At 47.1% G+C, this 13,392-nt stretch overlaps 1 protein-coding gene across 4 annotated transcripts in view; it reads right to left on the bottom strand.

Moving 5' to 3' along the window:
* Positions 1 to 12,566, bottom strand: part of NDST2 (N-deacetylase and N-sulfotransferase 2) — a 142,405-nt gene extending 129,839 nt beyond the window's left edge. For all 4 annotated transcript variants that reach the window (XM_075155361.1, XM_075155356.1, XM_075155364.1 and 1 more), the window contains exon 1: positions 12,424 to 12,566. The gene's annotated coding sequence lies outside the window, so the exon portion shown is untranslated. The remainder of the gene's footprint in view (positions 1 to 12,423) is intronic.
* Positions 12,567 to 13,392: the final 826 nt, after the last annotated feature.

The raw sequence follows: 13,392 nt of genomic DNA, 5'->3' as shown, positions 1-13,392 counted from the left end.
CCGTCTGTCAACCAGCACCCCCAGGTCCTTGTCCTCCGGGCAGCTTTCCAGCCACTCTTCCCCAAGCCTGTAGCGTTGCCTGGGGTTGTTGTGGCCGAAGTGCAGGACCCGGCACTTGGCCTTGTTGAACCTCATACAGTTGGCCTCAGCCCATCGATCCAGCCTGTATCTTTTATCTTCTGCTGAAAAGTAAGCTCAAAGTTTTCAAAGGCAAAGATAATGTGTATTATATACTTTGAAAACATACAGTGTGGTTTAGTAAATGTTTATCATTACTTACTCGCTGGAAGGAAGAAAAAAAAATAAAGCAAAGTACAAAAACCTTCCAAAGAGAATAAAATTTTCTCCTTTTCCAATTTGCGTACCTGTGTTGGGAGGGTCTTTTGATAAAGCCAGTGGCCAACCAGCACATGCTATTTAATTGTGATGAGCAGCATGATGTAGTGTGATAAGAACAGCTCAGAAGACTGGGAAATAGCACTTGCTGAAAATCAATAGAATCTGTTAGGGGTGGAAAGGACCTCAGATGTATAGACATCACAGACCCCTCTATGCAATGAATTTTCCTGAGATAAAGCTGCTCTTTAGAAGAAAGTCAGTCCCATTGTGCAAAGCACAGCCCATGCAAAGTCACACAACAAACAGCTCTTCTTACCAGAAATAAACTGCTTTAGAAAATGTAGTTTTTTATCGGAAGTAAATTTTGAGTCTCATTCTGACAGCTGACATCTTTCTCCAAAGCAACACAGCAGAATGTCTGATATCTGTAAACTACTTTAGATCTCATAGTAACAGAAGAAAAACATTACATTCACTGTTTAAACAGCGCAATCAGGAAGCGCTCTTACAGAAATTGCCATATCAGATATCGCAACTGGGTGGCATCTGGTTTGCAATCTCCAGTATGGAGCCTTCCACTCCCAGCGCCATCTTTCAGAAAAATAGCAGCTGGCACACAAAGATCAGAAATGTCAATATTGATTAAAGTTACATTACAATTTGAAAATTTTAAAGCCATATGAAATTTTCAGATTGCTGGGCTTTGGGGGGAAAAAAAGCAATGCTGGCTTTCAAAACAGCTTTCTGATCTCCTGGAAAATCCAGATTGGTCATGTAGTAAAAGACAACATCCCAGCAAGAATGAAGGTCCCCTATTGTAGGCGCTCTCAACCTCACCACACGCATCCCCCCCCTTTCTCACAAACCATCTGAGTGCAAATGGTCAGGAGGAACAGGGCTTACCTCAAATGTTAAGAGGTTGACACACTCACCTGGAGTTAGAAGCAGAAGAATATGGTAGCGGTAAGCTTATGACTGCCTGGCTCTTGGAAGGGCCAGGGGGATCTGATGAATGTATTTATTCCTGTAATCTTGAGCCAAATGCCTAAGGGTGACTGCTATTTCAAATCCTCTAAAGCCCATGAAAACAGATAATCCATTGTTTAAAGATTTTAACTAAAGACGACCAAGGTTGCAAAGCCTCAGGCAGAAAGAACAATGAAACACTAGACAGGAGAGCACTTTGCATTAGTTTGCTGCCCACATACTGCTCTGCACACTATAGAAGAAATAGCAGCAATTGGACCTTTGTGTCGAGAAAGAGCTTTTACTGAAAAGGGAAGAGAAAGGGGATTCCTCTGCCCAGTCTCGTAGCTACCTCCTCCCAGATGCACTATACACCAAAGGTTTTAAGCCTTAGCAGTGATTAGTTATGCCCAATAGGAGCTACTTTAAATAGGCACAGAATTTTTAAAGCACTTGGCACTTGCTCTGGTAATGAGGTCCCTTTAATAAAATGCCTCAAGCTGAATACTTAAATATTGCAGCATTCAAAAAAATCAGTAGTCATTTATAACCTCTACAGCTAGTACATTTAAAGCATGATGATGCTATATTACCAATGGCAATGCTGACCTTGTGCAGGAAGTTTGCCAAGCCAAAAAAATGCACTGTATGACTTGCTCCCCAGGAGAGACACCATATCCCAGCAACCGTGACAGGGGAAGAACTACTCCACTCACTGCTCTCATGTACCGCTTCCTAGAATTTGCCATTTCCAAAACCAATAAAAATTAACAAACATCTCCAAGAATTTTTCATGTGACATTTCCTCATCCCTGTTTAAGATGCTCTTGGGTGACAGCGACAGGACAAAGACTCTTTTGCACCAGTACTACCAACTCGAAGCTAGATTCAGATCAGTACTAGTCAAAAGTCCTTTCTACTTTTTTTCTTGTATTTCCCACTGATCTCTATTTCTGCAGTCTCAGTGAGGCCAGCCTTACAGCCAGAAGAAAGGGATGAGAAGTCTCCTCACATTCACAGGATGGATTTCACTGCAGTAGCCAGTCTGTTCCCATAACTTTACATGAGACAAAACATTTCTTTCCTTCCTTTTCCTTCAAGACAGGTGGCATCAAGCTAGATGGCAAGATTTTTCTAAAAAATATTACCTGAGGATAATTCGTTTTAGGAAATCTAAATTTAAGATTTGAGTGTTAGATTATATCCTAATGTCTGTGCATTGCCATTTCATTTGGCTGAGAGTTCCCTCACCTTATTCCGGCCATCATGAAAGTCCTGGCATGTGTGCTCACAAGCCTTGCCACCACTTCCCCAGCTTCATCAGCAGTTTCATAGCTTCACTGAAAGACAGCTACGGTAAAAAGTCATGACTGCAAAGGAAGATGGAACTCCATACAGCCCCAGGAAAAGTTACAGATATCCCGAGAGACAGCTGGTAGCAGAGGCGGTTTAACACCAGTGCCAAAGGGTTGTGAAGACGGGACAAAACCAGTAGAGCTCTCAACACTCGTTTTCAAGCTTGGTGCCATCAGTCCCATCCTGGTAGAGCAAGCATGAGATTTCTAAACCACTAGCCTATGAAGACCAAACAACCTCTGCATCCCTACCTAATGCTTTCTCCAGATGAAACCTAATGACAGGGGGAAAAACAGAATCCTGCATTTGTGGTTTACACCCTACATCTGTATGAAGGGGTGTTTGTCTGTCTGTATTTATTTACTTTTAAAAGTTTGCTCATTTTTAAAACTACTCAATATAGACTTTAAGACCAAGATATATCCTTCAAGAACAGCCTTGCTTCCAGTGCAGACACTGTATCAATTTCCACTGCTTTGTCTTTCAGCGTTGCCTCTCGCTGATCTTTACCCTTGCACAGGATGCATTTCAGGAAGGTATAATTGCAGGAAGGGGAAGGGGCCTGAGCACTCACAACAATTTCAGTCCCCAAAGATCTGTCCAGAATAGTATCATGGGTCAGACTGTCAGTGGCAGGGTGCTAGGAAAAGATGTTGAGGAAAACACAGAAAGATCTCTTTTTTTTTTTTCAACAAGGTATGGAAAAAACAAAACCCAGAACCATTCTATAGAAACATAACCAGTTTTCTGACAGAACACGTCCTTCTGGTAAATTGTACAGAAACATAAAGATAATGCAGTACTGTTCATCAGAGAAGCTAGCAGGTCCTGGAGTAGGACACAAAAAAAATACAGTGCAGAACCTATGATCCCAGGGCTGGTCCGCGCCTTGATCAAAGCGACTGCTTTCCTCTTCCCCTGGATGTATCTCCTTCAGAAACAACTACTGCTATGATTTCTTCAATCTTTCCCCTCAGAGGAAATCACCAATAGAAAAATTAATCCAATGTCCAATTAAAAGTGGAAAAGAACAGGCAGCAATGAAGGGCTGCAGTTACTGGGTCTCAGTCTGCTAGGCATGCAGCTCGGCTCTTATCATCCTGCCTGTTTCCAATATTCCCCTGGAGTTTGTTATGACCACTGCTAGTTAAGTCTAATCTAGATAAATTTGACATTTAAAAATTTTGCAGAACTGATGCAACGAGAAGTAGCGTAAGACTCCTCTTCAGCTTACACCATGTGAAATTGTACTTTTAAGGCGATCATCTGGCATGTGTTTGGGTGGACACACCTCTCCTCTTGTCCAAAGAGAGCAGTCCTGGCCCCTCATCAACGCATCCTATCCCCAAGGCACTCTGTGGTGTGCCAACACAAAAGCATTTGGGCCTGGCTGGGTTTCTTACCGATAACTGAAAAGTAACTTTTTCTCTCCTGGAGAATGATAACATAGCAAAAAAGGAGGTTTGTTTTGTTCTGTTTATTTTAATTTCCACATCAGTTTCCTGATCCTGCTTGCTGAGCGGTTGTGCCAATATTGAGAAGGGTCAGTATAGGATTGGATTGCTTTCCCCAGTGGTAGCATCAGCTTAAATGCAAACCAAGAGGAGTATGTTCAAAGGGCATCTTTACCCTGTTTTCATTTAACAATGGGAAAAAGCTAGGACTGACATATAAATAAGGTAATTATACAATAGCTCTATAACATGCAAAAGAATTAACTATAACAACCTCAGAGAAACATTATACTCAACACCAACTGCAATTATGACAATCCCTGAACACTAGCTTGTTCTTAACCTGCCCACATACGCAGCACAAGACCAAAAGGGACTTACAAGCTCTGCCTGCTAGCACGGGCACTGTACCGTCACATGTGGTTAGTGAGGAATTTGTATTTAAAAGTAATGCTGGGAAAAGCAAACATCAATATTTTGTTTGAGGTAAAGCAAGTTTTTCTGCAGAAAGCTCTATGTTTATATGTTTATGTGGACTTGGGCCATGGAAACATACCCTGTTCCATGCTGGGTTACACGATGCTAAACCATAGACGCTAACACATGATAACAGCACGTTTTCATGGCAGCCTTGCTTCAGGAAAGCAGACTTATTCACATCATGCTTTGATACAAGCGGCCAGATCTGAAACAGGAACATAAAGGAAGGATATGGATGAAAGCCTGCAGACAAAACTAAATCAGGAGACAGTGACAGATCTCTACTTATGAGGAAGATGATTATGACTCAGCCACAAGTAAAGCACATGTAGTTTGAGCTGAAGTATTGCTGACTGAATCCAAAACATTTAATTAAAAATTAATTAAAAAAATGAAATTACAAGTAACAAATTAAAATACATTATTTGTAACTGAAATGGGAGGGCAGGGGGAAGGCTTGATGTTTCAGAGGTGTTCTGAACAGTAGATCAGACATGGAGACTAGCAATTTATGCCAGGCTTCAATACTGAAATGAATCTGCCTCTTCGCAGCTGCCAGACTGGGCCAGGATCCCACTTCATCCCACTGAAAAGAGAGATTCGACATTGTGATAGCTCGCATCGTTCTGCTAAAAGCAGATTCACACAGCTGATGAAACAGGGAACTGCAGCAGCCCTCACGCATGGCCACCCTGCGTTGACCGATGCAATGTCTACACTAGTTTCTGCCTGCTCTTTTTCATACCTCTGCAGCCCTCGATGAGGAGGGGTCCTCTGGAAGGACAAGCAGTTCACCAACAGTAAGGTGCCAATGATTTTGGTTCCGTAGCTCCGCAGCTGAGACAAACGATGCCACTTCAAAGACATCTCTACACTTGAAACAGACCCACACACAGGTGATGCCCCAAAGAGAAACACAAACAAGGCACGGGCGATGACAGATGGAAGAGGATGACATTTTAAAGAGTCAGGCAAGACACCAACCTTTTCTCCACTGAAAATTTTTGCCTTTAATTAGATTGCACAGAGTTCCCAGTCTCACTGTGCTCCTCGTTCACCTTGGACCATCAAATATTAAGAGGTATTCAACTTGCCATGAAATTACATTATTCATCTCAAGCAGGGATCTAGACACAATGTGCCACTGTGTTGGGCCACTCCAAGCCTGACCTCACCATTCATTCAAAGTTAAAACTTCCAGCAGTGCAAAACCCAGTCTGTGCAGGAGAGAAGCCTGTCTCTTTACAGGAAAAAAAAAAAAATCATAGGCCATCACCTGACATTTTGACATTCAGCTTGCTTCCAGAGCTAACTATAATCTCAGCGGTTAAGGTTTGGAACTGAACGAGGACCTACTCATGACCTGGTCTGACTTCTCTGGGACACGCATGGCTGGCCAGGACCACCGCAAGGTCCTGGTTACCAGTTACAGGGGAACCCTGGCTGTTGAACAACTTAACCACAGAGGCAAGGGCAAAGAGAACCAACAGTTGCAGAGCATGCCGTAACATTCCGCATTTCCAAAAGCTTTTAGAAAAAAGTGTGAGTGGCACAGAATCACTGCACCAGCATTAGCTAAAAAAAAAAAGTATCTAGAGAAAAAGTGCTCTAAAGATGGGAAAGGTAGTTTAGATCAGAAGAGACAAATTTATGTAAATCAATTATCAGTGAAGGTATTAAAAACGCTACAATGAAAGCAGCCCAGGACTAGGAGCAAGTTAGTGTCACTCTGGGAGGTGTTCAACTTATCTTCTGCTCAGATATCTGTCCTGCTGACATTTTCTACATCTGGACTAACATCCTCAGTTTTCATTATATTCAGTGGAAAAACAAAAAAGAACTTCCAGAACGTAATTCACCTCACCAAATGTGGACATCTGCTTTAGGGTGAAATGAATTGCACCCTAACATACCCTTAATATAAAGGGAACTTACAGTGCCTAGCTCAGATGTGGACACTTTAGTTGTAGATTTTCATGCGTAGTCAGATGAGTCCAACTCTCATCATCCAAGAGATGACAGAACTGACTGTTGTAAAAGCCCTTTCTGACATGAAATTTCCCATGCACTTTAAAGCATCGGGTAGGGCTAGAGAGCTAACGCAAAGCTGTTCGGTAAGAGGCTCTTAAGACAAAATCAGACATTTATAAAATGTTCTGGGGTTCTTCTAACCTTTCTGGAATAAATCTCAAGTTTCCCTTCTTTTCTGAATTGATCTCTACTACTTGGAGTCTATCACAGCTAAGGCCTGACATCCCATTGTTTCCTTTGAGGAATTTATACCAAAGTGATTTAAAATTTAAGAGTTAAGATCTGTTGAAGAGCTCTAAAAATCCACATGCAAGCTCTGATTTTACTTCAGAAGTACTGCCAAGCAAATTAGCATTAATTAGAGACAAGCTGAAAGACCAATAAAGTATTAGGCTAATGGAAATCGTCTGGAACCGTAAGACTAAACATGATCAAAGAAAAACAAGTTGCTCCATCACATAATCTAATGGTCCTGACATGGGAGCCTCCCAACATGAACCACTCGGAGGAACACCATATTCTCAGACAGTTTCTGATGCAGAAATGAAGGACGTAGGAGAGCGGAGAAACAAACAGAGGAGAAAGGGCAGGGTGCTGGGGTTGTACGCTTTCAAAGAGACTGACCAGATGGCAGACCAGAACTGCAACGAGAGATTAAGAAGGGATAAAATTGTCATTTTCCTGTCCCTCTTTACTCCTTCCTTGTTGCATCAGCTATGCCAACCCAGCTCCCAAGGGAACTGCTGAATACAGAGGAATAACATACATCAATAAATAAAAGCAGCAGTGATCCCCAGCCCCGGAGAGGGCTATGACTTGTTGGCATGTCATTTAACACATGCAGTTTTCATGCCCTATTCCCTCCCCCGCTGTGAAAACCCCTCCTCCCTGAGGAGATACCTGCGAGCCTTGTCTCCTCGTATGAGCCACATTACTGGGACGGGAAGGTAGGAGAGGAGGGGACAGACTCTGCTGTCTCTTGCTTTACAGGGAATGCCCAAGACAATTGTTTCCATTAATACAGACACTTCCAAAGGCAAAAAGAAAGAATTCAGAATAATGCACTGCAGTGCAGGGAGAAAACAGATCAGACTAGTGCAGTACAGCTGTATTCGGATCTCACCAAAACCTGAGATCGCTCTCCCTCATTCCCATCCCACACTCAAAACATGCGCCAAAGCGCTGAAGAAGGTAACTGTGGCACAACAAACACAGGGAGCACGGAGACCCGTGTTAGGACCTGCACAAGCCCCGTACACTGAGCAGAGGACAAAACATGTCTCTCCTTTTCACCCTCCTTCGATTCTGGAAAAAAAATGAACATTGGTATCTAATCATTGTTAGTTTTAATGCTTAACTTCGTAATTTGTATTTAATGACAAATATTAAATTCACTTCCTGCAAAGAAAGTGCGCAGTATTTTAGGCTAAGTTAAGGTGTTAACATTTCAGCCTGAGAGCAGCTGCAGACACTGTTGATATTCAATGTCTGCAACCTCAGCAGGAAGAACAGCTTCGGTTACACACAGCTACAAAACACTTGGAAGAAGAGACAGGTATTTCTGAACACCTTCTTGGTGTTGTTAGTACATAAGCAAGTGCTGCGTGAAGCTGTCCTTACTTATTTTGCACTATTCATTTTACTCAACAAATTCAAAAGCAGGCTGAGTCTATATATACAGTCCATGACCATCCCTCTCCTTGTTTGGAGAGTTTGGGCAGCTTTAAAAAACAAGCAAACACCAATTCCCACTTCTGTGAAAACAGATCTTGTGACATTGCCCAGCGTAAGCCACAAATATTTTGAGAAGATCCAAACTGCATTTTACAATCTTATCAACCCCCTCGCATTCACTGCTAGATCAGTTAGCTTACTAAAAATATTAGAGCAGGCAAGAACGCGATGGAGGATATCTTCCTGGTGCAGAAGATTAATTCATCATTCACGTCTAGAGATTTCTACTGCATTTTTAATAGGGCACATATGGATTGAGTCTAGTGATCTATATAATTTCCTTTCTGGATATAGGTCTACATCGAAAAACAGTCCCCAAACAGCAATTGCCAGAGGCCTGAGACCTTCAAATATCGCTATGCAGAAAGAACAGTTAGGGCTCTGATGTATGTACTCCAGTAAATCTTTCAGTGGCAATTTAAGACATAACTGTGCTCCACAGCTCTGCTGGAGATTCCTGCCTCCGGAGCAGGATCAGCAAAGCAGAAAGTCTGCCTGTACCTTCACTGCTGCACCACACAGCCTGGGATCTCAACTCCAGCAGCTGAAGCAGAGGCACGTATTCCCTTCTGATTTTGCTATACTGGGAACACCGCCAGGGTCAGGGCAGGGGGCCCAGCTCAGGAAAAAAAACACAACCCAACAGCCTTTGAGACTTCCAGAGCTGATGTCAGAGCACCCGGAGATCAGGCGCACGCTGCACCAGCGCGCCGCGCCTGCAGACTGTGCTGTTACAGGCCAGAGGTGAAGAGCCTCGGTGCAGACATAATGAAACACAGAGCTTCACCTCTTTGCATTACGTTCAATTAACCAAAGCAACTGCGTTCAGGAAAGTCACAGTGAATTTTACAAAGACAGCTAACGTTGCCCTGGGCCTTCTAAAAATACGCTCCCAGCATTAGCCTTCTACCAATTCCGTGCTGCCAAAGCCTGTCATCAGACAACAGCAGCAACTTAGATGTATTTGCATTCAATCGCAGAGACTGGAAAGACAGCTAGAAAGGGAAAAATTGAACTCAAAGACCCTTGCATCAGCACTGGCTACAAAAAGGCTAGAGAAGCAGAGGCAGCAAACGGGAGCATTCACCCCAATTACTTCCAGAATCCAGGACAGACCCGGCACTCGTGCCCGGCGCCGCTACCGCAGACTGCTCGTGTGCTGCTGCTGCAGCATCGCTGCCTTACACCCACAAACTCCACTGCAGCTGCCTGTTGAGCTGGAAATTTGATACACTGCAAAGGTTGCTGACAGCCAGAGGCTGTTCCCTTGTCTATAAAATATCCTGTAATAAATTACATTACAGACTAGGGAAAAGGATTCGGAAGAGAGAGAATTAAAACACAACCTTATGAGAGCTAAATGAGACCAATTAAAAGAGATTTGCTACAAGTGCTGAGGGATTTTGACCTGAGCTGTAATCAGGGATGGATATGCGTTCCTTTAAAAGAGGAAAATGAGCGAGAGATCATGTGTAAACAACTCTGCCAATTAAAATGAAACGGATTATCTTATCTATGCAGCTCTGCTCAGAGAATCACCGCATATTCCAGATATACCACAGAGAGACCCGAGATAGGCATTTAAACCTCTGAAACAAAGCTCAGTGATGAGGAGATACACCGTGGTTCAAGACACATCAAGGCCTCATCTCCATTTGGGTATCTGCCTCTCCCCCCCCCCTTTTTTTTTTTAAGAAATCATGGAATTATAAATGCAGGCTTTTCTACCAGGTCACCTATGTGAAGTCTGATGCATATCAGACTGAAGGTTAGGCATCACAACAGTAAAATATGCCTTACAGAAAAACCACGCAGCAGGTAGCACCCTCACTGCACTACTAGATACTGCTGAAGAATACACTCATGTCCTGATAAACACTCGCAGGTATTATTCCATACCTTAAAACAGCGATTCTCAATTTTTCTGTATCACAACCCCATTTTGCTGCCAAATGCCCCAGAACTCCTCTCTCCTTATGGTCAGCAATACTGGAGGGCAGGATTGGCCCCCGCTCCCCGCTCTGACACCACGTTTGAGAACCCATACCCAAGAGTAAAAGCGACTGGAGCAAAAAATTTGAGATGGACAGATGTACCGCTACTTCTGCTCTGTGTCCTTGCTCTGCAGCTCATTTTCACTCCTTTTTGAAATTCCAGTACTTCCTAGTTCAAAATCATATATATATATACACACACATAAAAAAAGCAGCTTTACAAGGGCTGAAAAAACATTGAAAGAGGAAGAAAAGACATGTCAGGAAACCATGTCCAAGAAGCAGCAGCAAGGAAAACAGTATCATGGACTTACGGAAGAGCAAAAAGAGGAATTTGGGATGAGGAAGAAAATTTTAAAAAGAAAGCAGCAAGCGTACAAGACAATAACCCTAAGAGATATGTACTTGTTCACAGTTGCTGACAGTGGAAAAGTTTTAGAACATTTTACACTGGTTGCCAGATTTAAGCAGAGTTTTTCCACTGGCTCAGATCTGGTCTAGTGGAGTCAGGCTGGTTTGAGAACCAGCCTAGCTCTTAACGCAGCGCAATCACTTTTGTGGGGTGTGAAGTACAAACTAAGCAGCCTTTCTAGGTCCAACCTGCCAGGAGTTGGATCAGTAATCTCAGTGCCAGGAAAACAGCTGCACCGAGAAGCCCAGTGCAGAAACACCCCCCAAACCCACTGCACATGGAGTGCCTCAGGTGTCTCTGCTCAGCAGTCCTACAGGGCTCAGCTCCAGGATTGCTTACTGGTGCAGATGCACAACCAGCTCACATAGGCAATGTGAGCACGTGTGGGCACCCAGCCCGATAAACTCTTGGGGCTGATGCTGAGCTTGTAATTATTTCTGGCTCTCAGGGTGTTTTTGTACACAAGGTGTTCCACCGTACCGGCGCTACCTAGATTCTTCCATCATCCAAAATTTCCCAATTACCGTAGGTAACTGAATTGACTACACGTAACCTGAAAAATTCATTAGAAGGTTCTAGTTTACCTCTTTGCCACAAAGGGCAAGGTTACACTTCCTAATGAGAAACGCACGTACAATTAACAATTCTGAATACTTCTTTGGCAAGATTGGTCACAAAGAATCCCAGTGTGGAGTAGCGTAGTAGCTTGTGGTTAAATTCAGATATATGACATTTGCCCACTTCTAATTTGGGCAACACAGAGTTTATTCACTCTTGCATAAGCAAACAGGGGTGTCTCGCGCTTTATTTATCACTTCACCACCGCAAATATGTTTTAACAACTAAAGGATGGGAAATACTATAGGAACGATTTCTCACGTTCCATCAGCTTTTCCTACGTAACATCATTTTCGTTGTGTCTTCATGCTACCGCAACCGTACCCGCTGCTGGCCTCCACTGAATGCAAGCCCCAAGCAGAAGCGTGTGTAGCACACGCAGCCCAGCTGTGGCCGTACGACGGGGATACGAGCATCCTTTGCCCCGGTGCGTGCTGACTCGTTCAGCGGCGGTCGACGCCGTACCCGGCCACCCAGCCGTTCGCAACACAACGCCGTGCGGTAAACAAAGCCGGAGCGAGGCCGGGAGCGCCGCTCCGACACAGGACCGTGCGCCCAAGCGGCGGCCGCAGAGAAGGGGGCTCCGAGGGGCGGGAGCCGCGGCAGCTGCGATGGGGAAGGAGTTGCTGCTCCGGACCGCGTGTCGGCGGCTCGGCGCCCACGAAGAGTAGCCGGGCAGGGCTGTGAAACCTCCGGCCCTGGGCGCCGCCGGAGGACCGGGCCGCCGTGGCGGGGCCCGGGTGCCCCCCGGGGTCGGCTCCCAGCGAGGTCGGGCTCCCCCCGGCCGCACAGGTGGCTGCGGGGCGCCTCAGGGGCGGGGGGTAGCGCCCTCCCCGCCGCCTGCCCCCGCTCGGCCCCCCCGGCGGCGGCCGCAGCCGCGCTCCTCCCGCGGCCCGGCGCGGGGCCGCCCCTCGCAGGCCCCCCTCCGCCCGGGGCCGCCGTTCCCCGGCCGGCACACAACTTCCCCCTCGCCCTCCCCCGCCGCCCCCCGAGCCGGGCCGGGCCGCCGCCACCCCGCTGTCCTCCGCCTCCACCTCACCTGCCGCAGGGAGGCCCCGCCGGGCGGGCTGGCGTGGGCAGAGTACGGCTCCCGGAGGGCGGGCGGGCGGCCCCCGGCGCCGCGGAGAGCTCTCAGGCCGGCCGCGGCCCGCCGGCTCCCGGCCGCTGGGCGTCCCTCCGGCCGCTGGGGGAGCCGCCGCCGCGCCGCTCGGCCGCCATCTTCCGCGCGGGGGAGGGGCAGGAGGCCCCGCCCTCCGGCCGCCTCGCGCCGGGGGCCGCTGCCGCCGCCAGGCCGGGCCGGGCCAGGCCCCCCAGGTGCGGCGGGAGCGGGACCCCGCGGGGAGGAGCGGCGCCGGGGGACAGTGGTTTCGGAGAAGCCGGGAGCGGGCGGCTTGGGGCCGGGCTGCTCCTGTCCAGGAGGAGCCGCGCCGCTGCACGCCGTTACCGAAACACGTTGCGGCGGGTTTACCGCCCCCGCCTGCAAGCGCGGCCGCTCGCTGCGGTTTTGCAGCAGGGAGGCACCGCCCGCGCGGCAGCGGCGGGGCTGCGGGAGGAGAGGGGGGACGGGACACCGCCGCGGCCCTGCATTAGAGGGCTCGGGGGCTGCCGCCGCGCTGCCGGCAGCGCGGGAGGCGTGGGGTGCCCCAAGAAGCAGGACGAAGGGATTGCCACCCTGTAACGGCCCCGGCGGCAGCAGCCTCCCGAGAAACACACACGCACGGTGCAATTTCCTACTTAGAGAAGATTGCAGTAGGAAGCCAGAACGGGACGTGGAGCCACATCACGCGACCGTTCATTCTCAGCAGAGGATGGGGAAGTGGAGAGCAGTTTGGGAGCGCTGTTACCACGCTGCTACCTGCAGCACTCAAAAGCAGCAGAATAGCCGGTGGCAGAAGAGCAAAGGGAAAGCAGGTGCTCAGGGAACGAGGCCTCACCCTGCCAAAGCACCTCCCATCCCCCAGTCCGAGAATTGCCCGGGCCCTGTGGATCACTCCCAGGAAACCCTCAA

Source organism: Calonectris borealis, chromosome 7 (genome assembly GCF_964195595.1).
Source record: "Calonectris borealis chromosome 7, bCalBor7.hap1.2, whole genome shotgun sequence".
In the NCBI taxonomy this organism is placed as follows: domain Eukaryota; kingdom Metazoa; phylum Chordata; class Aves; order Procellariiformes; family Procellariidae; genus Calonectris; species Calonectris borealis.
The sequence above is the reverse complement of the archived record's forward strand: the minus strand, read 5'-3'. Positions and strand labels throughout refer to the sequence as shown.